At 45.4% G+C, this 27,860-nt stretch overlaps 1 protein-coding gene across 1 annotated transcript in view; it reads left to right on the plus strand.

Annotated features, from left to right (window-relative positions):
* Positions 1 to 27,860, plus strand: part of Asic2 (acid sensing ion channel subunit 2) — a 1,040,515-nt gene that overhangs the window by 721,899 nt on the left and 290,756 nt on the right. The gene's annotated exons all lie outside the window — the stretch shown is intronic.

Here is a 27,860-nt window from a genome sequence, read left to right on the forward strand (position 1 = left end):
TCTTCATGCAGCAGCAGCAGCAGCAGCAGCAGCAAGAAGCAACAGAGATACATACACAGCCCACATCGCCTGGGATCCCTGAGCTGCATCAAGCCCTCTGATTGCAGTGTCGAGGAATAATAGCTCATTTTCCAAAGACCTAATTACATAATGAGGCCTTCATGCTCCTCGGGCCTGTGGAGCTTCCAAATTGGGCAGCCAGGTGTTGGCCCTGAGCGCAACCAGTTGGAGGCCTCATTTGAATACTGTGAAGACAAGAGTTTAACACACTCTGTGGCCAAAAGTGCTGTCTGCAGAGGTGGCCTGTCTAGCTCCCATTTCCACGCTAACTGGGCAGCGGGCAGCAGGTCCTAATTAGGGTGGAGACCAGCCAGAGATACTAGGAATGCAGCCTGTGTCCATATCATTGGAGATGTGCTAATTTTCTGGTCCCAAAGGCTGGCCAGTAATGGGCACCTTTCCTCCCCCGCAGCTCAGATTCTGGAGGTGGGTGAGTCAGGGATAGGAAAGACCTGGGCCATAGATCTGAAATCTGAACCCTCTCCTTACCAGCTGGGCAAATATTCCTGGGCTGCTGAATTGTCCTGAGTGATTATTGAAAAAATCAAAATGATGATTCCTGCCTCATAGGGCCATCCTGAAGGCTCAATGGGAAAGAGTTTATTAAAGTGCAAGGGCTCACACAGGGCCACCTAATAATCCCTCCCCTCCCCTCACACTCTGCACTCCTGAGGGGCAACTTCTTCAACCACACAGCACTGTTTGTTTCTCTGTCTGAACTATCCTTTGTGCTTGGTGCTTGCGTCCTGCTCTTTGCTGACATCTTTCCAATCTCCTTTAGGAAGTCACTTCCTCCAGGTAAGCCTCCCCTGGTGGCTAATCCCAGTACCAGGTCTGGGCACATTTCTTCTTCAAAAGGTTCCCCTTGCAATCTGACCTTTCCCAAGTCAGCACTGGTGGTAGGATCTCAATTCCCTTTATACTGGAAACTCTGAGTAAAAGAGAAACGTGTCTGCCTTTTTCACAATTGTAGCCCCACTGCCCCGTAACGGATGAATAAATGTTGAGGGAGTGAATGGAGGAAGGAATAATAGATTTGCAATGAAGGTGGAATGAATGAATGGATCTTTCCAGGGCTCCAGCTATGATTATGATAAATCCCATCCAATTCAACAAACATGTACAAAACTTTTACTATTTTTCAAAGGTTGTCATGGGAGCAAAGGAAAGCAAGATAGATAAAATACAGTCCCCGTGTTCAAATAATTTACAACCTGAAAAGCTGTACATTTTTTAAAAAATTCATAGATATATCCTAAGAAAAAGACCAGGTCTTTAAAGCCCCCCACCTCCCAAGCACCTTTATAACAAATCCCACCCAGGAAAAATTTTCAAGGCAGGCTGCAAAGGAAACCTAAGCTCTACTTTACTAATTTCTGTTCGCATGGGCTTGGACCCCAAATTGTTTCTGCAATTTGCTTCTTGAATTTCTGTACATGGGCTTTGACTGTTTTTTTTGTAGATGCCTATTGAAACTCTGGACATACACCTATCCACCTAGACACAGACGTTCTCATACACAACTTCCTGCTCCCACCAAGATGAATGGCTTGCCCATAGCTGCTCCCAGGCTGCTATGGGTGACACTCACCGGTCAGCATCCATTCTGCAGACGTGAACTGTGCAGCTACTCTCTGCTGGACACGGAGTGGGGTTCACACACCTGGAAGGAAGGCAGAGGAGAGGACAGCGGCAAATACTCATTCCAGGGGGTTGGCCGACTGGACTAAATGCTGAGTGTATGATCGGGGAGCCGATGGAGCAGTGGAACCAGAAGAAGAGAAGATGTTTGAGTTGAGATGAGTAGGATGAACAATAAGGTCTGCTGGGCCCACGAGAAAGCCGAAGAGAGAATGTTCCCTGCAGAGGAGCCTCCTGGGGCCAGCCCTGGGTGGGAAGGACACAGAACACTTAGTAGGGTCTCCCCAAAAGACAGCAAAGAGCAGGGGTGCACAGGGATGGGGCTGGAGGGCAGCTGAGTGGGATAGACCCTGCTGAGGGCTTGGGCCTTTATCCCAAGAGCAATGGGGGGTCCACTGAAGGGTTTAAGCAGGGATGTGCTTTTGTCAGGTTTGCAAAGTTAAATGTTATGCTGACTGCAGTGGATTGCTGTCCTCTGGGTGGGAAATGAGATGGTCCAGGTGATGGCGAGGAAGGAGAGGATATGGATGATTAATTTAAAAATACTCAGATATCATCACTGGGAGAGAGCATGAAGATGGCCATGATGTATAGGATGAGTACAACCCCAGGGGGACCCTGTACCTGGTCAGGATGGCCCTGAAGGGCAAGTATTTACAGGTGGACCATTAACCACATCACTTTGTGACAATGCCCAGAACTAAGAACCATGAAAGTGATTCAAAGAGCCATGGGATTCCTAGGAAGGTCACTCTTGGACACAAAATAGGAAAAGTAAAAGCGACATTCCTGTGCCTTAAAAACATATAAGGTTCAGGACCGTGGGCATGAAAGTGGGTGGAGGTTGGACAGCAGAAGTCCCATCATTGTGACGCACATGGTCAAGGCCTGATTATAGAATGGTGCAGTTGACTAGGGAAAGTGAACTTGAAGGAAAACAAGCTAACAGTTTGGTGACTCTCTAATGAAAAGAGTCTTAAATACCAAATTAAGGCAATTGTATATTATTTCATAAATCTGGGGAGCCGTTCAGTCACAATATGATTGAACTTGAATTTTATGCAAGGCTTAACTGGGCTCTGGTAATGCAAAGTCAGGACCTATAGGAGCCCAGATTACAGAGGCAGATGTGCAAATGCCCTTCACACAGCTCAAGTGATGTGCAACTGGAGGCGCCAATCTTAGTGCCCAGGTGAAGGTATTGCAGAGTGTGAGCTTGGTCCAGACCTTGAAGAAGAAAGAAGACACCTTGGGAAACAGAGGGAAGAGGAGAGGACAAGAGTAGGAAAGAGAAAAAAGGAGAGAAATGTCAACAGCCAGAGGAGGAGGAGGAGGAGGAGGAGGAGGAGGAGAAGGCGGTGGCTCAGGACTGAAGTTTGAGAAGCGCCTGGTGACTGAGGAGATACCCAACATCAAGGTCACCTTGAGAAGTCAGTGCATGTCAGGAGGTGCTGAAGCCAGAGAGGGGGGCAGCAGTACTTCCTCCAGTCTTCGAACATTCCCTCTGGAAATTACTGAAAAGTTGGTTTGGAGAGGTAGAGAGAACCCAGAGGCAAGGCTCTATTGAGCAATTATGACAGTAACAATGGAGTGAGGTGGATCGTTTTTTAACTAAAGACTTGATAGGTCCAGAAGCATCTTCAGAAATCATCTTCTCAGGCATGGGGATGTAACCCAATGGTGGAGAGCTTGTCTACATGCTCAAGGCCCTGAGTTCAATCCTCAGTTCCACATAGTAATAGTAATATTTATAATAATCATAGATCACCTTCTCTAAACTTTCCCATTTTAGAGAAGCCGGGAGAGTTGAGCAGCCAGGCCTCATTGGGAGGTGAGGATGGACGGGCTGCCGTGGGTCAGAGGGATTTGAGAGGAAAGTGCTGGAAGAAAGCAGGTAAAGGCAGCAGGCTCCCTGGGAGTCAGATCTTAGAGGACAATGGGCAGGTGCCAATGGCACTCCACAGAGAGGACTAACTGGACATTAGTCCTTGGATGGCGGACCAGTTGTTCCTGTGAAGAAGATGGGGCTGGAGAACAAGATGGACCCCTAAGGGAAAGAGAAGGCTGGTAGGAGGATCACCTGTGCAGTCCTGGGCATGCTGACTCTGAGGTACCTGCAAGGTGACCCCCTGGAGGTGAAGCTGGAGCTCCAGAGAGTTGAGTGTTTTAGCCAGAGTGATAGACTGAGGAGCCATCTCTGGGGAGCAGGCAGCAGTTGGAGCCGAGGCAGTGGAGAAGCAAACCCTGGAAGTGAATAGAGACGAGGGCCCGGGACAAAATTCTGGAGGGAAGGATCATAGAGAAGACGGGGAAGGAGGCATCAGAAAAGCACAGAATCCTAGGCAGGGCAGAAGGACGAATGTTGAAAATCCAATGTACAACCAGTCTGCCCCTGGTCGCAGTCCCTTGGCTGGTTAGCAGGTGGCAGGTCTAGAGCCCGGTGCTCCGACTCCTCTATCATCACCGTCCCCAGCAGCCCATGCCACCACCACTGGGCTTCCTCTCTTCCCCACTCTGAGTGCAAAGATAAAGAAAACTTTCAAAAAGCTCTTCCATGCCCAAGGATCATTAATACAGAGTGCCAATCCTGCCAAGACTCTGATTTCCCCTGGAAGTTTTATCTGAGAGATAATGTGGCATTATGAATGCGTTTCAACAGGCCCCACGGGCAAGCATTTCATAATCACAGGAATGGGCTAGAGGTGGGGTAAAGATGAGCCCAAAGTACAGCTTGCGTGAGAGGAGAGTACTGCTAAGAGGTGGGGTCTGTCTTTGAGAAAGGATCCCACGGAGAAAAGTCTTCAATGGGCCCTGTCCCTGGCAGGCCATGTAAATAGGAAACAAGTCTAATGGGCAGTGGATGAAAAAATCATTAGACCCGTGGGGAAACATCTCAGCCTGGAATCTGGAAGCTAATGTTTTCCGAATGGCTTAAAATGGCAGCCTCAAAAGAGATGTGTGTATGGCTTAAGGCCAGCACGGACATTTTTGTCCATCCATTTGCAGTGGGGCAAGGTCATGGCGCTCAGACCTGCAGTCTTTCCAAACACCCCGTCTCCAAAGAGTCAGTGGACCCTTGGAGGGGGTGATGGCAACCAGATAAAGAGGAGAAGGCGGGGGAGAGGGTCCAAATGTAATTGAGCCCATGGCGCTAGTTGTGTGATCTGGAACTGACTGTTACCTTCATTTTCCTGGCGTACCTTGTTTTAATCAGCTTTTTGACATTGTGACCCAAAGATCTGACAAGAACGACTTAGAGGAAGGAATGTTTATTTTGGGGCTCATGGTTTCCGAGGTGAGGTCCATGGTTGGCTGACTCCATAGCTCTGGGCCCCAGGTGAGGCAGAACATCATGGTGCAAGGGTATGGACGAGGAAAGCACTCGGGACGCAACCATAAGGAAGTGGGGGAGGGGGAGGGGGAGGGAGAGGCATGAGGAACAAAATATAAGCCCCAAGGTACAACCCCCGTAACCTACTTCCTCCACTCACACCCTACTTGCCTACTGTTATACCCAGTTAATCTATTTAAGTGAATTAATTCACTGATCATGCTATAGCTCTCATAATCTAATCTAATGTTCACCTGTGAATATGCTGAAATATCTCACACACGAGCTTTTGGGATCACCTCATATCCAGACCCTAACACACCCACAGAGGCTTAGAGGACTCCAGTACCTTCGATCATACAGTTAACAAGGAATGGAACCAAGACTTGAATTCGGGACTTCAAATTCAAAAGGCTGTGCTGTTTTCCATATTACAAGGAAAGTCGAGGGTCTTTATACAAGAACAAAACAAAAAGAGTAAGAAATAGCTGCTCCCTCAAGAGTTCAGACAGAGATGGAAGAGGGAGGGAAACAAGGAATCCCTGTAGGGTCCCAAACTCTAGGAACGAAAGAGATCATATTATTTAGGGGCCTCTCCAAGGGAAAAGAATCTCAGTGATTTTGAAGATACCTGCTACCCAATCCATATTATGGTAAAATCACCTATGGACAGTTTTTTTTTCTTTTTCTTTTTCTTTTTTCTTCCCCAGAGAAGCTATAACGTATTCAAATTCTTGGGTTTTCTTTGACTCATAGTCTAGGAGTAGCAGAGGTCCTCGGATGCAGAGAGGAGTTCCAGATTAGGTACTCCTTGAGGCTGCTCTTTGCTCTTTGCTGGCTCATTAGGGAGGCCAGACAGAGCCCCAGCCTGCACAAGCTTACAGCCGGTAGCAAGGCCGACTGCTGCATCACTGATCTAAAACAGCTTTTAACTAGGAATTAAATGTGTGTTTTGGAAAGAGATGCATCCATGAGGGTGACAATAAGGAATAGGTAAAACCCAAGAAGACTCTACACCCACCTCTCAAGGGGAGATTTGGCAAATTTTCACCTCGACATTTCTTAGAACACTATCCCTCCAAAAGGTGCACGGAGCATTTTTATCACCAAAATAGAATCATAGAAGTTCCAATTCCCAGAACACATTAGCTTAATGGAGAGAACTTGCCCTCTATTGAGGATATATTTTTTCATAAATTGTTCTTAAACATTGGGTCCTGCGACCACATGTCTGCCACCAAGTTCTGCAGGTGACACAGAGAGTGAAGCACGTGGAAATAAATGCTAAAGGAAAGCCAGGGATATATTTTCTTCAAAATATTGTATGAGTGATTATTCTTTTTTGAGTTGCAGCAACCTGTGTACGTGTAATACGGCCATATTCCCTGCTAGAAAAATTGTTCCTGGCCTGAGTGATGGAATTAAACATGTCAATATTTCAAGGTATTTCACAAAGAAAACTGAGACTCCCAGGCACTTTACCACCTAAACCACTTGCAAAGCCAGTGGGATAGATCTCCAGTGAGGAGAAGATGGAGCATATTCCAGATGCGGGAAGCAGAAAGAATAACTTTCTGCCAGGTGTGGTGGCTCATAACTATAATCCCAGCAACTTGGGAGGCTGAGGCAGGAGGGTGGCAAATTCAAGGCCAGCCTCAGTAACTTAGCCAGGCCCTAAGCACCTTAGTGAGTCTCTGTCTCCAAATAAAAAATAAGAAGGAGTAGGTGTAGGGGGTGTAGCTCAATGAACCATAAATTATGCCTGGGTTCAACCCTCAGTATCAGAATAAAGAGGAGGAGGAGAGGAGGAGGAAGAGAAGGAGGAGAAGGAGGAAGAGGAATCCATATTTCACCTGCCACTTCAGGTTTGAAGCTCCATGGTCATAATTTTGACCTTATCCTCACCAATGACAGCATCACATTTGAATAACCTTGATGCCAAGTGTCCACTCTGAAGACAACTTCTTCTGCTCCCTGTCCCATGCAGGTGCTCCAGCCATGTGTGACCTCATCAATGCTCCAAAACTCGAGACCCCTACAGGCCTCAGCCCCAGGTCTCTTTCTTTGATGGCATACATTGTCACTGCAGCCACTCTCTACCAAACATCTTTTGTTCCTTTGTTACTTCCGCCCCTTCTTACTTCACAGAGCAAGCCCGGAGCGTGATTAAATATGACTCTCCACCTGCTCCCATTTGCCAAAAGAAAACACAGGTTCATGTGATAACTGGTCTCACTTTAAATTCATGGCCAGAAATGTCAAACGGGCACACAGTGTTGCCTGGCAATCCTACCACACTCTTCTGCTAAGTTCACTTGCCTTTTCCTCACTGACTGTTTCACACCTTGTACTCGGTACTCCAACTTATCTTTGCCCCCAGATACTCACATGCTCATAGAAAACAGCCACAGTCCTTACCACATACTTGAACGCAATTAGATACACACTCTCTAAGATTTTCATACTGAAAAGAGGCTTGTTCAAAACCCTCTTCTCTGCCTTCCCTCTTGTTTCTGTGGATGAAGTGCCGCTACTCCATTCCGAAGCTGCTTCTCCTTTTGTGTCCTGCATCCCATTCATCTTTTCAGCCCAAAGGGTTTGCTCTTGCAATTTCATGCCCACCATTTCCTTTTGTTAAGTTTTTTATTTTTTTTAATTAGTTATACATGGCAGTAGAATGTACTTATGCACTTTGATCTATCATACATAGACTGGGTATAATTTTTCATTTTTTATTGGACATATTATAGAATCACATGGGTCGTGCAGTCATATATACACAGAAGGTAATAATGTCTGTTCCATTCTATTATCCTTTCTATCCCCGTATCTCCTTTCCTCCCCTTCCTTCACTCCCCTCTATATAATCTAAGGTAACTCTATTCTTTCCTAGAGCCCACCCTTTATTGTGAATTAGCATCCACATATCAGAGAAAACATTTGGCCTTTGGTTTTGGGGGGTTGGTTTATTTCACTTAGTATGATATTCTCCAACTCCGTGCATTTACTGGCAAATGCCATAATTTCATTCTTCTTTAAAGCTGAGTAATATTCCTTGAATATATATACCTCATTTTCTTTATCCATTCATCTATTGAAGGACACCGAGGTTGGTTCCATAGTTTAGCTTGTGAATTGAGCTGCTGGAAGCATGGATGTGGCTGCCTCCCTGTAGTGTGCTGATTTTAAGTCCTTTGGGTATAGACCGAGCAGAGGCATAGCTGAGTCAAACGGTGGTTCCATTCCCAGTTTTCTGAGGGATCTCCATTCAAGCACCATTTTCTTTTATCTGCAGTACCCACATCCCATTTAACTCTCCAGCTATGGTTTCATTTTTCAGTTTCCCTTCAGAGCGAAACTTCCTTTCTAACCCCATCTTGTCTTCTCAACCCACACTAGCCACAATGCACACCCACCACCACCACAGAGACATTGCTCAGGCCTCCTGCCAGAGCCTCTGGGGTGGCACTAACCATCAGCTCTTGCACCGCTGATTTCCCAGCAGAAGTCAACCGTGCTCGCCCCTCCTTCCTGGAACCCTTTCTTCTCTTGGCTTTGGTAACTGATCACTTTCAGGGCTCACTCCCACTTAGCTGACCCCTCTTTCTAGTTCTTTGCAAACTCTTCCTCCTTTGCTGAAACTCTAAATATTGGAGTGCCACAGGGCTCTGTCTGGGGCCTCTTTCCCTCCCTTATCTACATTCCTCACCCTTGGTAATCTATATGCAAATGACTCCTCGATCTATATTTCCAGCTTTAATCACTTCTCAGAGCTCAAGTTGCAAATATCCCATGGCCCGCCTGACATCTCTGCACAGACATCTAACTGGTAGCTCAAACTTGGCAAGACCAAAACTTTTGGTCCCCAAACCCTCCTGGGCCGACCCTATACCAACATGGGCCTGCGTGTGCACACGTGAACACACACAGACGAACTGGCACATTTTCTCACACATTCGGAGCAACTCCCCAGATGACTCCCCACCGCCGGATTCTCTTCTAGCTCAGAAAGTACCACCACTGCGCACCCTGCCACATGCCAAATATCTTGGAGTTCCCTTTATTCCTCTTTTTGACTCTCTGCCCAATCCCCCAGATAATAGATCAACAAAAGGCTACTGATTCTACGTCCAGAATATGTTGGCAACTCTGCATAGATGTCTCCGTGGTTCCATCCCTGCTGTTAACACCTCGCTCTCAGCCACCATCATTTCTCATCATATAACTAGAATAGCTTCCTAACTGGTCTCTGGCTTCCATTTTTAGACCCTTTCCTTCCCAGTTTCCATGCAAGAGTCAGAGAGATTTTTTTTTTTTTTTTTTAAGATACACATCTGATCATGTTATGCCCCTACATAACCTAGCTGCTGTATTTAGGACAAAAAGCAAAAAATTCTTCCCCAGGAATTATAACACCTGCCATAATTCAGCCTTTACCTTCCTCTCCAGCTTCACTGTGCCACTCTGCCCCCTTGTCTGTAACTGATGATGTCTATCTCTTTGCCCCCTCAGGGCCTTGGGACCAATTCTTCTTTCTGTTCAGGATTCCCTCTCCCCCAGGTCTGATCACTTAGACCAAAGTAGCCACCCCAATAGGGCATGAGCACATAGCTCTGTTTTAGATCTCTGTGTTCCATATTTTCTTTCCACTTGTTTATTGACCATCACCCTCATTAGATCCTTATATATCTGCAGACTGGGGACCTGCCTTATTTGCTGCTGTGGCTAGATGGAACCTTCCAATGGAAAAGAGCCCAACAAATATTGTTGAAAGCATGCAGGAAAGGATATTACCAAGAAAAAAAAGTCGCTAATCTCCAACATTACAGAGGTAATGTTTAGCCCACTCCAAAGAAACATATTCTTTTTTAAGAACTTGAGCACCTTGCTGCATTTGAATGCAAATGGACACTTACTAATTACAAATGAGCCTTATCTGTACATGACAGCCGCCCAGCAAGACCTCTGGCCAGAAACAGTTTGGTAGTCAGGAGTTCCTGTGGTTTACAAATTGGAGCATTCTTTTTATTTATTTTATTTTTTAAAAATTTGGCTTTGAAAATGTTCTTTGGGTTTGCTAATTCAAGCTACTGTCTTCAGCCCCAAAGAAACAAGGTTTTGCTATACAGAATGGAGTTCCCCCAACTATCAGTTCACATTCATTCAATCAGCAAGTGCATGTCAGCACATATGTGTTAATACACATGTGAATACAGAGCTGAGACACAGTCTCTGTTCTCAACAAGAACCCCATCTATTCACTGGACATGAATCAATATATTCTTGAGTAGTTTGTTAAATATGGAAACTGGTTTAGGTGGGAAAAGAGACTACAGAAAGATTCACTATCGTCAAATAAGCCATGTGAGCACTACTTTCATGCATTATCTCATTCAACCCTTCTGCCAACCCTTGGAGAAGGAATTTTTATCCCCTATTTACAGACAAGGAAACTGAGGCCCAGGGAGATTAAATCCTTGGCTCAGGGTCACACAATATAAAGTGGCCATATCAGGATTCTAACACAGTTCTTCTAAGGCTTCCCCTGACCCTGGCAGCTACATCCAATGTTGTGCCCCAGACACCTATGCATGACCTGCTCCAGACCTTCCTTGTGCCACCTACCTGCCTGGTCACAGTGACTGTGGACATCTGACCTGCAGTTGCATGGGTGCTACTGCAAGTAGAGTCCTCCCTGCCCAGCACCACACAGCCCTGCCATTGACCACCTGATGAACCAGGCCTGCTCCTGTCTCCACTCTGCTCCACCTGCCTCTGGGAAGGGCCACCCTCCTTCTCTAGCATTCAGTCCAAGGATTGTTTAGTGGAATATCCACTCTGAATTGGGCACTGGGGAATGGTGATTAGGGAGCCACAAAGATGACTGAGACATGGTCTCCACTCACACCTGATCTCCACCTTGGGAGAACTAAGCATCTTCTGGACAAGTTGACCATCAAGCTCAATTTCAATGCCTGAATAGGATAGGTGTCCCGTGGCCAATGAACCAGGCAGGTCCCATGGCGGAACAGAGACTGGAGCACAAGATCCAGCTTGGAGGACTCTCAAAAGAGAGTCGAAGCAAATCCAAGCTTCAAAGAGTGGTGGACCACTGCAAGATTGAGAAAGGCAGAGGACAGCCCAGGTACAACGGGGAAAGTATGGGAAAGGCACCAAGGCTTTTCAGGGGACTCTGTAAGGACCCATCCATGATTTCCCCATGGAGAAGAGACGGAACACACCTGGATGAGCACATGGAGGGTGAGAGGGTTGGTGGTAATGAGCATGAGTTATTTCAAGAATTAGGCAGGGCTGAGGCTGTAGGTCATGGGATGAAGGTAGAGACCGAATTTCAAGACTGGAGAATGCAGATGCAGAGGCCTAATGACTTTCAGGTACAAAAGACTGTGACACGGACTGCCACTTCACAGAAGAGGTGGGTCGAACACATGCAAGTGTATGGTATAGAAAGAAAGCACACAGATCACACCACCTATGTCAGAGGGCCTTTGGTCTGGCTAGAGAGGAAAGATCTGGAGACCTGCAAAAATCAATAATACGGTGAGGCAGTTCATGACAGATGTCAAGGCAGTGGCTTGGACCATAGGCAGCTAATGTTCCAAGCAGATTAAATGTCCTTTGGAAATTGAAAAAAATTCTTGAGATAACTGGTTAAGAATCACAGAACTGCATTGGAGAGGACTAGGACAGGGAACAGGGATTCTCTGTGTAGCTGAAGAATAAATGGACTTTGTTAGAGGAAGATTCCTGGGCGAAGGGCCCAGCCCTGGACAGGTAATCAGGCCCACCTGGCCCTGATCTGTTTGGACAGGACCCACCTGAGACTTGGAACCTTTGGAGGTGTCTACACTCTATGATCCAATCTGCCTGTCTCTTTTCCTACCCTGATTTGGATGGCTCACACATGATCCCTCAGACCTGTTGCTTGGAGCTACTTCTGGATGCTGACTTTGGCTCACCTATTTGTCGAGAATTTGCACTGGATATAAGAACTTCTGGTCCCTCTGAATAACATCTCTGGTCTTTCCAACCCAGTCCTATAACCCTGTCCTTCCTGGCCCATCTGGCTCCCCAAAAGGAAGTGACAGAGTAATATCATGTTATCAACCAACAAAGCAGGCTCCATCTGGAATTAACAGGAGGGATGAAGGGGATCCGGGGAGAAGACCCACAAGAGATCCACAGATATGCAGAAGTGATCAGACAGGGCCATATCAAGAGGAGTCACCTCCATATCCTGCAAGCCCCCCAAACAGAGCTGTGGCCTTCCTGGCCTAGGCAGGCTAGGCAGAGAATTAATGGCCACTCGTGGTTCTAATGTGGATTGAATCTGTTAGTGGAGGGTAAGAGAGTCATATCAGTCTCCAAGAAGCCAGGCTGTTAGGAGGGCAACTGGCAAGAAGAGGGGCTGTTTGGATGTGAAGTGTCCCTCAAAGGCTCATGTTAAGGCAGGAATATTCAGAGATGAAATGTTTGGATGGTGAAAACTGTAGCTTAATCAGTCCAGCCTAGTTTGAATGGACTAACTGGATGGTAACTGTAGGCAAGTGTGGCTGAGAGAGGTAGGTCACTGGGACCGTGCCCTGGAAGCCATCTTTCATCTTCTCTGTGGCCACTTCCCCTTGCTCTCTCTGCTTCCCGGCCACCATGAATGGAGCAGCCTCTTCCACCACACCCTTCTGCCATGGTGCTCTGCCTCATCTTGGACCCAGAGCAAAGGAGCTGGCCCACCATGGACTGAAGCTCTGAAATCATGATCCAAATTTTACTTTTTCTCATCTAAGTTGTTCTTGTCCAGTATTTTGGTCCCAGTGATAAAAAGATGCCTAACACACTATCAGGGAAACATACTTGCATATTAATACACATAAACTCATATACATACATGTGAACACAGAGACTTAAGAGCTACCCACTTATAAAACAAGCACGCATAAGCCTGCACAAATGTGCGGATCCATGCGTACCACATACCCTTAGAAGAACACATCCCTCCACAGGGAGCCAATTTGCAATTTAAATCCCTAGCACCAAGTGAGAATTTCACAGGCTGGCTCTTCTGTTTTGCAAACTTCCTCACGGGGAACCTCCAGGGGAGCGCTCTTGTCCTTCTGTACTGTGTGAGTTGATAGTATCAAGGCTCTCAAAAGAGTTAAGGCCATCTTCTGCTAATGTCACCTGCCACTTGATGGTGGCACGGATTGATCTCTGTGTATTCATAGTACATTTTCTTGTGCTAAGCAACATTAAGTTCAAATCCAAATATGTGACTGCCATGTAATTATTCTTGGTGCTCACTTCCCTTTGGTTGCATTTGTCTTGCTATTGTATTTGTTGAAGAGGGGAGGAATGGATAGGGAGCATTCATCTCAAGCAATGTCCCCCTGAGGGAGGTCTTTACCCAGCATCCTGGCAAAGAGGAATCAGCAGGCAGGGAAAACCCTCAGCTTAACCCACATCTCCCCCCTGGGCCCACTCTGGTTTATCTCAAGGATCACTAAGCAGCATCTCCCTTTAGAGGTTGTCACCAATGTATCCACAACTGAATTTAGAATGGTTCAATGCAATGAAGCATCCAGGTGTTGCCTAAAATGTGCTTGGTCAAATCCTAACCCCTCTGGATCCTTGCCTTTCCTCTAAATGAAAGGGGGATATTATAGTTAAGGTAATGATACCCGGATTATGCGTATGGGTTATTATTAATAGTGTCCCTGAATCAATGAATTCTTAACACAGAAATGCTATTGAATGAACTACCCCAAAATTCAATGGCTTAATAACCCTCAGTTATAATTGCTCTTAAGTCTCTACATAACACTGGGATTGGCTGATCTAGGGTGGGCTCTGCTGAGCTTGACTCCATATGAGTAGCATCTGGGTTCGCTCCACATCCTTCATTCTCATTGAATAGGCAGGCTGGCTAGGATGTATTCTTACCATTGAAATGAGAGAATAATGGGAGCAAGCCTCACAATGCCAGCTCATGTCATGTCCTCTACCTCATGTCATTGCCCAAAGTAAGAGACATGGCTAATCCCAATATCAATGGTACAGAGAAAGGTATATTCTGTTCACAGGAGGAAGAGGTGAGGGGCAAATATTTGCTGAATAATAATTCAAACCAGGGGGTCGGCAAACTGTTTCTATGAAGAACTATATAATGAATATTTTAATGTTTTACAGACCATAGTGTCTCTGTCACAACTGCTCAGCTCAGGCATTATAACTTAAAAACAACCAGAGATATTTTGCAAACAAATAAGTGCAGTTGTGAACCAATAAAACTTTATTTGCCAAAACTGGCTTAGTTTACCAATTCCTGATTTAAACTATCACAGATTCATTTCATTCTCCAAAGTGACCTGGTTCAGATGACGGATCACATGGTTACCCTAATTATAAAAGTTTCTTCATGCGTGGTCCTTGGACAGTCTTTATCAGAGTTACTCAGAATGGGAAGAGTGCATGCGTATTGAACATGCAGATCCCATGTCCCCAGCCCTGACTACTGAATCACAGTCTTGGGTTGGGAGCAGGGAAATCTAGAGGTTTACTTGAATAAATTCCCCCAGGAGATTCTGATGTACTCTAACATTGATTATTGCCGGATTGGATGGGTTAGATGGCCTTAACTGGTCCAAAATTTAAGAAAATCCATGCTTTTTTTTTTTTTTGAAAGATCTTTCAGATAAGAATATCAGCTCTTCCCTGATATTCAGCATTTTAAATCCTGCCCCTTCCCTACATACATGACTATGCCAAGACCAAGACTTGGGACAGCAACATAGGACATGCAGCACTTAGGACCCAACATTCAAGGAAGCAGGGAGTCTCAGGGTCATGCAAGTACCAGTGACCCCAGACAGTGGCTGCTTCTTTCAATGATGTTCCTAGGGCTCCTCGTATGTCTCACCCACTCCTGGTCTGGGCTTCCTCGTGCAAACACATATGCACATATTCATTCACACAGGCACTGGCTTACATACCATCCAAGCACACACTGTTCTCACGTGTACAAAGCACTTGTTAGGCTGGAGCCCCTCTATGATCTACGCTGAAGATGAAGAATGCCTCCCTCCCTAAAATCATTGATACACTTGAAATTCTTCTGTTAGACATTTATTCCTTCAAATTCTAGAAATGTTCCTCTCTGACTTCATCTCCCAGGAGACCCAAACATGCCTGAGGGAGGTCCCACCTACAATATTATTTGTCTAAATCAATGTTTGCCAACCTTGAGGCCCAGGGAAAGAAGGGAGGAAAGATACCACAGAGTCATTCAATGAGCATTTATAGAGCACTGGCCTAAATGCTAGGGAAAAGAATATTCAACATTGATGGTGGACTCGTAGTTCATTAAAACTTTCTGGGCTTTCTAAGTGAGGTGAGCAAGGCAAGAATAATTAACATTCTCCCTTTGCACTGGAAAAAAAAAACCAACCCTCAGGCAGGTTCAGAGACTAGCCCCTGACTATGGCCTCATTCCCTGGAGTCTTTATCTGCAAGCTTATGGCAGCTTGCAGGCATGGTCCACTGGTCCCCAAGGAGGTGTTTCTCTAACAGTTAGCAGCCTGACTTAGCAGCGGAGACCTTCGTCAAATACAGCACACAGAGAGAGCAAAGGTGACCTGTGTTTTACTTGCTCTCTGAGTTGGGATGCTGCTGACATTTCTATATTTGTGGCATTTGGTTATGTATTAGGCATTTAAGATGCATTTATAATGTTAACCTTTATAGAGGGGCCACATTTTAAGCAGTCATCCCTGCCTGCTTAAAATGCAACTCTGAGTGCTACCTGCATTCCCAGCAGTTGGAGTTAATGAATCAAAGCTATGAAATGCAGGGACGTGTGGGAGGCGGCAGGATGGAGGGGAGGATTTTGCTAACAAATGACCTACAGCCAAATAGCAGATCCCCATTCAAGTGGCACCACTACAGCTAAAAAAGATGTCAAAGAGGCCCAGTTCCTGCCTTCCTGGGATGTTGGGAGCTGGGAAGTCATCACAGCCTTGGGTTTGGATAAGGTCAGAAAGAAGAGTCAGCCCCACAAAGACAACTCTACTCTAGTGTCTGGCATAGGAGTGAAGGACCCCCAATTTTCTGAGAGTCATACGTTATGGGGGGATCCTTTCTGTGCACTACTCTCTCTAATCCAATTTGCACAGAAATCCAAGTGGCTTCTTAAGATACAAGTTTGGCCCCCTGAATAATTTTTCCAAGGGCATAGCAGGGCTTAGCAAAGTGTGGCCCATGGGCCAAATCCAGCTACATCTATCTTTGTAAAGTTTTATTGGAACACAGCCATGCCGATTCGTTTACATATGGGCCAGTTTTACATAGGGTCACTTTTACTCTGAGACAGCAGAAGGTTGAGTACATCACATGAAACATAACATTAAAATATTCACAGAAAAATATTTCTGACCCCAGTTTTATAGAATTGAAACTCCAGTCTATGAAACCTGAGCCCCAGAGCCTTGCAGGGTTGGGCTCCCTTCCATGTTCTTCATTCCTCTGTGATTTGCATGCTGCTCTGTCAGCCAGGAATTTCCTTCCCCTCGTTTCTTCAAAGCTCAGGGTGAACATCATCTCTTCCAAGAAGCCACCCTGGATTGTCCTGCTTACACCCTCTCACATTGTCACTGGGCTCTCTTACCAGAGGATGCTGAAGTCCCTCGTCTCACCCAGTACTCCATGAGATCCCAATGGAAGGGGCCTCTTTGCCTTTCCAGAACACCGCAGAAGAAACATCTCCATCGTCTTTGCCTTGTAAAGACTCAGGAACAGAAATATTTGTTGTATGAATTAATATTTGCTAATAAATATTTGCTGTATGAATTACCTCATTTCACAAAAAAAAATGCTGAAAGCAATTCCTAGCCCTTTTGACTGATTGAGAAAATTGAGACTCAGAGAAGTAGAGTAATCTGCCTCAGGTCACTTGACTTGGAGGAAGCATGCATAGCAAGGACTTTGGAGCCAGACCACTCAGGGTTATGATCTGGATCCTGCCATGGATAATTGCAAGTCATGGGACAGCAGCACTCTGCAGAGCCCCAGTTTCTATACCTGCAGAATACAGACTGGTGATGAGGATCAGTGAGCTGATAGATATAAAGTGGCCCAGGCAGGACTCAATAAGTAGTAGCCATTATTACTCCATTCAGTGGTACCGCTGGGATTTAAACCTAGGTCCGTTGGACTGCAGAGTCCAAGCACCTTTGGGTTATGTCTGTGCTACCTCACTGGAATGTCAATGTGCCCCAGGATGGTGGAAACTAAGTCAGGCCCTACCGATACCCTGGGACCACTTATCTTCCATAACCCTCCATGAGGGGGCAGGACCTTTTAGGAACACACAGGCCGTGAGCCCAACATAGAAGAAAGGGAGCTGGAAATTCTCAGGAGGCATTTCTACCCGGCCCAGACAGCCTGATGAATCACCCTTCTCTCTAGGAATACTTCTTGCTCAAGAACCAAGGCCATTTGCGTAGGTTCAGAGCCTGGCCGGCTCCTCTGGGCCATGATCACACTGACAAATCTGACTGTCCCGCTCCTTTCTGTATCAGTCAGCAGAGCCCCATTACCTTCTGTCTGACAAGTTACATCACCATCAACTGGGCCTGGCTTTACAGAATCAGTCACAGACTCCAGCCAGCAAGAGTAGGAACCCGAGCTAAAAAGAGCGGGCTCGATGAAGGGACCTGGGGAATGCTGATCACCTGCCAGACGCAAGACCCGTGGGCGCCACATCCTCCCTGGGCTCCTCTGTCCTCGTCTTGTGGGGTGGGTCCCTGAGACTCTCCTGCACAGCTGTTGGGAGGATCAACCTCCTCAACCACCAGGGAGCTCTGCAAATTACTGGCACACAGTAGGCACTCACCTCTTTCAATCCCCGCACCCCGACACCAGGACTAGGACAAGCAAGAGGCACTTGTTTCAGGTGGAAAACTGGAAGTGTTCCCAACATGTCAGAAACCAAGATAAATTTTAATGCAGCAACTCTGTTAAAAAAAAAAAAAAAAAAGAATCAAAACTGATGTCAAAAAAAGAAAATCCGTGATGATCAAAAGATCCAGATTTTAAATAAAGACAGCATCCGTCTTAGTGACATTCCTTTGCTTCAAGTTCCAATATGGCTTGGCCCTGTGCACAGCACCCATGACAAACTTAAAGAGGCTAGGGACTCTGTGGTTATAAACGCTTCTTCTTCTTTTTTATTTTTTTCTTTTTAGTTGTACATGAAAATAGAATCTTTTTTTTTTTTTTTTAATAATTCAGCAGTCCTGGGAGGCTGAGGAGAGGGTGGGACTCTCTCTGACCTCTCCTGCCCCTGCCCACTCCCCCCACAGAGAGTGGCACCCGAGGAGCGGGGTGGTTGGAGGATAACATAGCATGGAGACTAGTGCCAAGGTTTGGGTGCATTAATACCAGGAGAATGAAAAGGAAGTCCTTGGAAAAGAAATCCCTGATTGGGGCTTTGCCCTACCTAAGACCTGCCTGTGGGAATCCCGGGCTCAAACAGCTGCCATCCAGGAGGGAGTCCCTGCAGGGTCACCCCTGCTCCATCTTCCTCTGTGAGGCTCAGCCCAGACTTCTGCGTCTGGCTTTGCAGGCAGCCTCTCTCTGCCCCTGCTTCCTGTGCTTACAGTCTGCCAGTCCCCTGCAGCCTGGATTCCAGATCCCATGCCTGGTTCTCGCTGCCCGCCTGCCAACTTCTTTGAGGTCCTGAGTGTCTTTTCCCCACAATCGTGACTGCTCTCCCCTGCTCCCGTTGCTCCTAGAGTCCACACTGCCTATGTGGCATGCACGGCTTATCACAATCTGCCCACAGCCCGTGATGGCCCGTGTCTCTCCCCAACCCTGCCGCGTTTCTCTGCCCCACATGCCAGTGACAGTCCCAGGTCCCAAGACGAGGGCCCTCCTGTGCCTCTGTACCTTGGCTCAGCCTTCTTCCTCTGTGCTCTTCCTGTTTTCTTCCAGGCAAATTGCTAATCATTCCTGAATGATGACATCACTCAAATGTCACCTCTAATCAAAGGAGAGTCTGTGACCTTGTCCCCCTCCCTTCCGTGAATCTATTATTTCTGAGTAGCACTTGTGTGTCTGGGTTTGGAGCAGGAAAGCTGAACTTGGGGCTGAGTCTTTCTGTCTCAGTGCTAAATCCTAAATGCCAGGTTAAGTTGGGCATATTCTGACGTTGGGCATCCCCACATTGGCGCCTATAGTTGTACCATCTCAGCTGTCAGACCTCTTTTGTTTGGACATGCTTCTGCTACTCCCTTGGTGACCCAGATGGCAGTCCTTGGGATATACCATTTTTTTCCACTGGAACTTCTCAGAAGCATAGGTTCATCTGTAGGTCAACCACACTTACGGCTATGTAGACCACAGCCTGAGGTTCTAGAACATGTCTAGACTTGAAAGTCCATCACATTCAGGTTTGAAACCCAACACCCAAACTTAATGATCTCGGTTCAGTGATCTAAGCTCACCTGTGCTGCTTAGCATATGTAAACCACAGCTCTTCCACCCAGGAGGAGACCAACTCTTTTCACCTGCTGTTTTGTAAGAATCCACTTGAATGGAACGTGTGTACCAACACATAGTAGGTACTCCAGCAATTCTGGACTATATAGTTTTTATTTCCTTTCTGTTAGAATGAGACATGTCCTCAGCTTTGAGTGGACTGAGTGCATCTCATTTCTGGGGGTTTGAGGTGCCTGAAAATCCTCATTTTGCCTGGGTGCCAGTGCTGATGTTAACCTAACTGCTTGCCTTCCTATTTTCCCATCGCTGGATTCTCACGGTTTAACGTAAAAAGGGATCATAGAGGTATCTCCTTCGGATCCAGCTGCCAGGCTTGGCTCACATCGCACTGGTTTACAGACTTTGGGAACTAGCAAGTTACTGGCAGGCTCCTTAGCCCCCCGTTTTCAAAGCGACGAGTCGATCCTGACTTATTGTTATGATCTCCTAATAGTTTACACTGTATTATTCCGTAATTACTCCGTGAATCACGCTGACAGCCCGCATGCTCGCAGCTCGCCTGAGTTATTCCCCCATCTTCCGCTGAAAGCATCATTAGTCTTGCGCTTGCCTGCGGGAAGACGACCCCCGTCACCTGCCAAATACACAGGACCCTTTGTCAGTCCTTGTCAGGACAGGATGACACATGAGCCATCCTGGTCTTGGGATGGGTTGCTCATCTTGGAAGGAGAAGCAGTTGCTTGCATGCTAAATAACCCCTACCAATTGGACGGCCCATCCCCTCTCTCCTTTCGAGGGGTAAATATACTGTTTCTGTAAGAACGCCCTCTTGGGTTAAACTTCCTCACGACACATTACCGATGGGTCTATGTGGGATGGGCCCTATGGTGTGGCCATAGGAAGAAGGTCTAGGTGTGGTCTAGGTGTGGCCATAGGAAGAAGGTCTAGGTGTGGTCTAGGTGTGGCCATAGGAAGAAGGTCGGAATTAGGAACCAGCTCAACAGCCTGATTTTCTATCTTCCAGGGCATTCTCACCCCTGAAGTGGGAAGTAGGAGGGGAAAGTACATGAGCTTTGGATCCAACATTGAACCCCATGGGTGCACCTCACCCTTTCCGTGATACTCTCCGCCTCTCTGAGCCTCAGTTTCACCATCTATGAAATGGTTATGTTAACACCTCTTTTTGAGGTGCCTCCCCTGGGGTTCCCCCCTCCAAGGTTATTTTGCAATAAACAAAAGTTATGAACACCCGCCCCCCCTTTTGGAATCTGTAGACTCTGAAAGTCCTCAGGGTTTCAAACCCAGTGCCCTGACGCCAAGGTGATGTGAAAACAGTTGTGCTTCTCAGACACTTAATTTTACACTTAAAGCAAGGGGCAGCCTCCTTATCCAGCCCCTTCCTGAGGGTGTTGAATGCGTCCATTTTGCAGCCCCAGGCTGAAGAAAGAGTTTGTTGTGCCAACATCACTAAAGAAGGGTCCTCCTCACAAACCAGCTTTTTGTTTAAGCATCAGCCCCCGTCCAAGGCTCTAGGAAAAGACTTTCCAAATTGTCAGAAATGATGCATCAAATGTGCAAAATGCAAATCTGCCCCTGGCAGGCGAGAGAGGAGCCTCTACACCCACAATCCTCCTCTTTTCTTCCCTCTTCCTCCAAGAGCCTATGGGCACAGCCAAATGTTTTTCTAGCCGCATGCAACAGCAGAAACTTCTTAATTGGCTTTTAAAGTCTTTTTCTTGTTCTTAGCATTGTTCGCTTATTATAATAAAGCATATTTTATTATGAAAGGAATATATACTCGCTGCATTTTAAAAAAATTAAAAAAGACACAGAAGTCGGGGAAAATTGCCCATCATCATCACACCAAAAAAAAAATAACTGTGTCACTTTAAACTCCTTGGTGTATTTTCTTTCCATCATTTTCTTGGGTTGAGATATTTTTACATACTTGTAATTCTGCATAAACAGTTTTGATTCTCGGTCTTTCCATTTCAACCCAAGAAGTCTTCCAGATGATGACTCTCTGATATTATTTTAACTGACTGCCTGATTTCCCACTCTGCAGACTGGGCTCAGGCCTCCATAATTGCTGCCCTAAGATGAACATTTTGGTTGTTTCCAATTATTTTATCATAAATAAGGCCCTGATAAGCATCTCTTAGGCATGAAACGTTCTCCACATTTAAGATCGTTTTCTTAGAAAACTACTTGGTCAAACGAAATGGATTTTTATATATATATATATATTCCTGATTCATATCATCAAATTGCTTCTTCCAGATATTTCGCTTCTTAAAAAGAAACAAATGAGGAAAGGAAGGGATAGAAAGAAGGTGTCTGGCCTTCTATCATTCTGACAAAGCAAGGCTCCCGAAACCATCCCTAAGGCCCACCTCTTCTTAAGGAGGCAAGGAGCCCTTGGGAGACCAGAGATTGATTATTGCAGACTGAACAGATGATGTACGGGTAATACGATTGATTTGTACCTAGAAGGCCACAAAAATTCAATGAGAGCAGGTCTCTGCTGGGCGTAGTGCTCTAATTTCTATTATGAATCTGAGACCTTGGGAGAAGAAACAGGGCCAGAGAAAATTCTCTAAAATGGAGCTGTCCAAATCAGTAGCCATTAGCCACGTGTGGCTACTGAGCACTTAAAATGTGACCAGTCTGAATTGACATGTAAGGATAAAATACACACCCAGATTTCCAAGACTTAATGCCTAAAATCAAAAACAAAAAGTTAAAGTGTCTCGTCAATTACACTTATGTTTATTACACGCTGCGGCAATAACATTTTGTCTATATTGGGTTAAATAAAACATGTCTTGAAAATGAACTTCTACTTTTTTTTTCTAGTTACAAGGAAGGTAACTAGAAAATGTAGAAGTACCCATGTGTTTCGCATTCTATTTCTTTTGGACAGCGCTGGTGGTAAATAGCTCTGTTCTTTATCTCCCTAGCACCAAGAAGAAAGTCGGGGGCCAAGGTGACCCTCAGTACATCAACAGGCTTGTGGGATGTGGGTACCACTTAATGAATCAGACACCGTCACTTTATGGTAAAGACTTCTGTCAGTAAAGCAGTAGTTTTTCTGTTTGTTTGTTTTGGTACTGGTGACTAAACTCAGGGGCATTCGACCACTGAACCACATCCCCATCCTTATTTTGTATTTTATTTAGAAACAAGGTCTCACTGAGGTGCTTAGTGCCTCGCTTTTGCTGAGGCTGGCTTTAAACTCTCAATCCTCCTGCCTCCTCCGCCTCCCAAGCCACTCAGATTACAGGTATACGCCACTGCACCCAACAGTGAAGCAGTAGTTTTAATCCTCACTGTACATCAGAATCAACTGATGCTTTTATTTTTTATCAGTGCATTCTCATTACCTATGACAGTGGGATTCACTATGACATATTCTTATATGCATGCAACATAATCTGGTCAATTTAATTCCCCAGCACCTCCCTTTCCCTCCCCTCTCCCCTTCCCCCAATCCCTTTCCTTCACTCTACCGGTCTCCAATCTATTTTCATGAGATCTCATTTATTTTCCCTCCTGTCCCCACTCTCTCCGGTTTCCACATAGGAGAGAGAACTCATGGCCCTTGACTTGCTGAGTCTGGCTTATTTCGCTCAATGTGATGATCTCCAGTCCCATCCATTTTCCTGCAAATGACCTAATTTGGTTCTTCTTTATGGCTGAACAAAACTCTATTGTGTAAATCTAGCACGTATTCTTTATCCACTCCTCTGTTGATGGACACCTAGGCTGGTTCCATAGTTTGGCTATTGTGAATTGTGCTGCCATAAACAGGCATATTCACATATCATTATAGTATGATGACCTTCATTATTTAGGATAAATACTGAGGAGTGGTATAGCTGGGTCATGTGATGGTTCCATGCCTCATCTTTTGGGGAACCTCCATACTGATTTTCATAGTAATTGTACTAATTCACAATCCGACCAACAGTGCTGCGGTGCTCATTTCTCCTGCATCCTCTCCAGCATTTATTACTTGTAACCCTGATAACTGGAGTGAGATGAAACCTCAGTGTAGTTTTGATTTGCATTTCCCTGATTGCTAAAGCTGTTGAACATTTTTTTCATGCATTCATTGGCTGTTTGAATTTCTTATTTGAGGAAATGTCTATTTGGTTCATTTGCCCATTTATTGATTCATTTTTTTTGTTGTTTTGGATGGTAGAGGTTTTTTGAGTTCTTTGTATATACTCTGGATGTTAATCCTCTGTCAGAAAAATAGCTGACAATTTTTTCCCCTATTCTGTAGGCTTTTTCTTCACACCCTTTTAAAGCACCAATATTCTGTGTTCCCTGCTGCACAGACCCCTGTTCAGTTGGTCAGGGGAAGGAATGGGTTGGTAACCTGATTTTCAGAACTCTCTGGGTGATCTCAACATTTAGACCAATATTAAAACTGCTGCCCAAATAGCTGTTGCCTAGTTTGAGTGACTTTAGGCAGTTATGTGTTCTTTTAAAAATCTCCGTTTTTCTCATCTGTTGAATAAGGATAACGATAGATTGATGTAAGAATTAAATCTAATTATACATGTAAAATTGTCTAGCACATTATCTGCCATACATAAAATGCATAATCAATACTAGGTGTTCTTTTAAATTTATGGGTTATGAATTACTTCTACACAGCATAACTAGGGGTTATCTTTGACCCATGAGTCGATAAGACTTGTACAGGAATGCAAACCAAAAAAAAAAGATGGCAAAATAAAAATGTGCCTGTTTTCATCCATGTGTTTCAATTCAGAGCCTTTAATGTTTCAGGAATTAAGTGTTCAGGGGAAACTAAGGCAGCACCCATCTGAGCCAACATGACACAGCTATGATTTGAAAGCATGAAATGGCTCTGATTTTGAAAGCAAAAGCAAACAGACTGAAAATTCTAACTCCATCTTCTGTGCAGCCTTGAATATACACCTTAGCTTCTCTGAGCCTTAGCTTCTGGACAATGAAGATAATAATAGTGTTGACTTTAATAGTATCATCAAAAGGATTACATGAGATAATCCACCAACACACATCTCACTATCTAGAACTTAATGAGAATTCAATCAGTATTCGTATCTTTTCCTTGGTTTCTATCCTGAATTTTCCAAGGACTCTGACAAGGCATAGATGGATGTTCCCCAGACTTCAGAATCCTCAGTGATAGAATGGAGATGTTGATTCCACAAATCTCTTTCAGGTCTATCTTTTTGAGTCAGTCTTTATGAAACAGAATAGTGGACATCCACTAAGAAAGAAATGGCGATGATGAGAAAGAGCCGTGGAAGGAAGCAGCCAGATCACGTGGTACAGGAAAGAACAGTAGCAAAGATGCATAGAAAGGGTTCAGAAAGAGCAAGGACATGGAGCCAGGACAGGTGCATGCCAGATTCAGAAGGGGCGTGGTCTGGCCCAATTGCAGAATAGCAGGGGCTCTGTTTATCTCGTCTATGAAATGAAGAAGGCATGACCGAGCCTTGGGGAGTAATGAGGATTCATTATGATGAGAGCCTGTGAACAGGGGCTGGCTCAGTAAATGCAGCCTTTATTCTTACTAGCCTGGCTCATCACTGCCTCCGAGGGATGCGGGTTCCCAAGACCCTTCCCAAGCCCAGCCAGAGGCCCTAACCTCTCTGAGCCTTAGTTTCATTCCATGGACCATGAAGACAATAACAGTCAGCTGAAGTCAGTCACATACAACAACTTGTGAATGCAGTGGGCGGGGAAACTGGGATGGAGGCGGGGTCTAGTTCCAGGCACGCCTCCCGGCAGATGACGCACCAAGCGGGTGGGTGAGTGCTAGGGTGGACCTCCGTGCCTCCGACACAGGGAGACAAAGCTCTCCCTCAGTGTGGCCTCTGACTTCAGCAGCAGCAGGGCATGGGCCATGGCCACGTGAGGGCTTGGAGAGCAGCTGCCCCACCACTGCTACCCTTTTACAGCTGGAACACACATGCATGTGCACACACGCACTCTTGCACACTCACACATGCACACGCACATACACACACACACACACACAATGGCAACTAACTAATCTCAGGCCACAAAGCAACCCATGTGCAGAGCCTTCACAAGAACACAGCCCTTTCCCCACTGGTACAGATGGATTTTAGGAGCACACCCCTCCATAGGCCTGAACCCTGGAGGGTAAGAAGACAGTGCCTTCCTTTCTTTTCACAGATACGTTCCTTCTTCTCCTCATTGCTGGAGACAGTCTCCCTCTGGAAGGAGAGGACAGGTCCAGGCACCTACAGAATGGTGGTTCCTGAGAGTCCCACAGATTTGTCATCCCTGATGCTCACAACCTGCAAAGCCGAGATGATCAGCCCACCATGAAGAGGAAAAAACTAGGACTCAAAGAGACTTGTCCAAGGTCAAGGGGCAGCTGTTAAGGGCACAGCCGAGGCTCAGACCCAAGTTGTCTTGTTCCAAGTTTGTATGTAAAAACCAAATGTTTTCAAATTAGCTATGTCATGTTTGCTCAGCAGGGTGCTGCCTTAGTTTCCCCTGAACACTTAATTCTGAAACATTAAAGGCTCTGAATTGAAACACACTGCTAAAAGCATGAACATTTTTATTTTGTCATCATTTTTTTTCAGAGGTCACAAGTTAGAAATAATTGGCTATTGTTGGGGTCCCCAGTATCTTAGCTATGTGATGAGTTTTTTGATCTCGGTCAAGCCATGTCTGAAATTTGGTCCTGAATTTTCTCTGTAAAATAAGAGATTATTTCCAAATGATTCCTAAGATCTCTTCCAGATCTGACCAGTGGTGACTGTAAGTCTGGGCCCTACATTTATTAAGTCTCCTTATTCCCCAAATGCTTCTGTTTCTATGAACCCCACCACCTTGCAGCTGAAGAACTTCTCAACTAAAAGGAACTGGCTGTCTAATCATAACATCAACTACCATTTTACAAGCACCTACTTATCTCCTCTGCATATGTGTATTCCTGATCCTAAAATAGTCTTTGAAGTGAACCCTAAAGCTTCTATTTCACCAGATGAGGAAGATGAGACCCAAAGAGAGTAAGGGATCTTCTCATCATCACACCACTAGTAGGTGAAGTGTGAGGGTTCAAACCTACAGCTCCTCCATCATCTCATCCACAAGTCCCTGAGCTCATCTCCTAAACATTCTGCAATATTTCCCCTTGAATTCCAATCTTTTTTCTGCCTCTCAGAGAAGCTTATTCTTAAGTAAGGGAATCATTTGACCAGCCAGTCAAGGTTCCACCCAGATTTTTCATCAACATCCCTCCCACCCCCCGCACCCTGCCACCAAGTTCCAGGAAAGGGGGGAAATATAGCAAGAGGAAAAGAGGGTGTTTGAAAATATTCAGATTCACATTTTCACTATATTTAGCAGGGTATCCCCTAGAGACTAATTTAATTTATAAAAATAAGTATATATAGCAATCGGTTAGTATCACAGGATTTGCTGAATTTCTATTTTAAAAACCTCACAAACAACAACTGTTCTGAAGACAGGATAAAGCAGAGAAAAGAATTTTTCTTTTTTAGTTCTTTGGCCTGATTCTTCCTGCTTCATAAGAAAAGAGGAGACAGAAAGCAAAGGAAAGTGGGTGAGAGGGAATCCTGAGGGAGGGCAAATTAAGGGGTGGAAAAGGGAGAAAGCGGGGATCCCATGTGCCTCCTGAAGAGTTCATACCTCATACCCCAATCGTAGGAATTTAGTCACCAGAAACAGCAATATGAAAGGTGGAGGGAGAAGGGGTATCAAGACCTATGGCATTCTGGTTAACACAAAAGAGGAAAGAAGAGACTGGAGGAGAGAGGAAAGAGGAAATGGGGAGAGAAGAAGGATGCATAAGGACTATCCAACTCCCCAAAATCCTTGGTGGCTTCTCTCCATCTCATGGTCCTCAAAGCAGCCCAGGTACCTCACCAACCACCGTGAGCCCATCAGCACCATGGCCAGCGCCACTCCATTGTTTATAACAGCAAATACCATTTCTTCCTCCTCCTCCTCCTCCTCCTCCCATGCACACAGTACAACATTATAATTTGGCCAATATTATCCATCAGTATTTCCCCTTTTTCCCATCTCTCCTCTTTCCCCTTTGTCCCTGTTCCCTACTCTACTGGCTCCTTTCAATTTCCATGACATCCCCCCCACCTTTCTTTTCCTTTTTCCTCTTTAACTTCCACATATAAGAGAAAACAAATGACCCTTGACCTTCTGTGTTTGGCTTATTTTTGCTTAACACAATGTTCTCAATTTCATCCATTTTCCTGCAAAGGACATAATTTCTTTTTTTTTTTTCTTCTTG

The sequence above is a fragment of the Callospermophilus lateralis genome, chromosome 11 (genome assembly GCF_048772815.1).
Source record: "Callospermophilus lateralis isolate mCalLat2 chromosome 11, mCalLat2.hap1, whole genome shotgun sequence".
NCBI lineage: Eukaryota > Metazoa > Chordata > Mammalia > Rodentia > Sciuridae > Callospermophilus > Callospermophilus lateralis.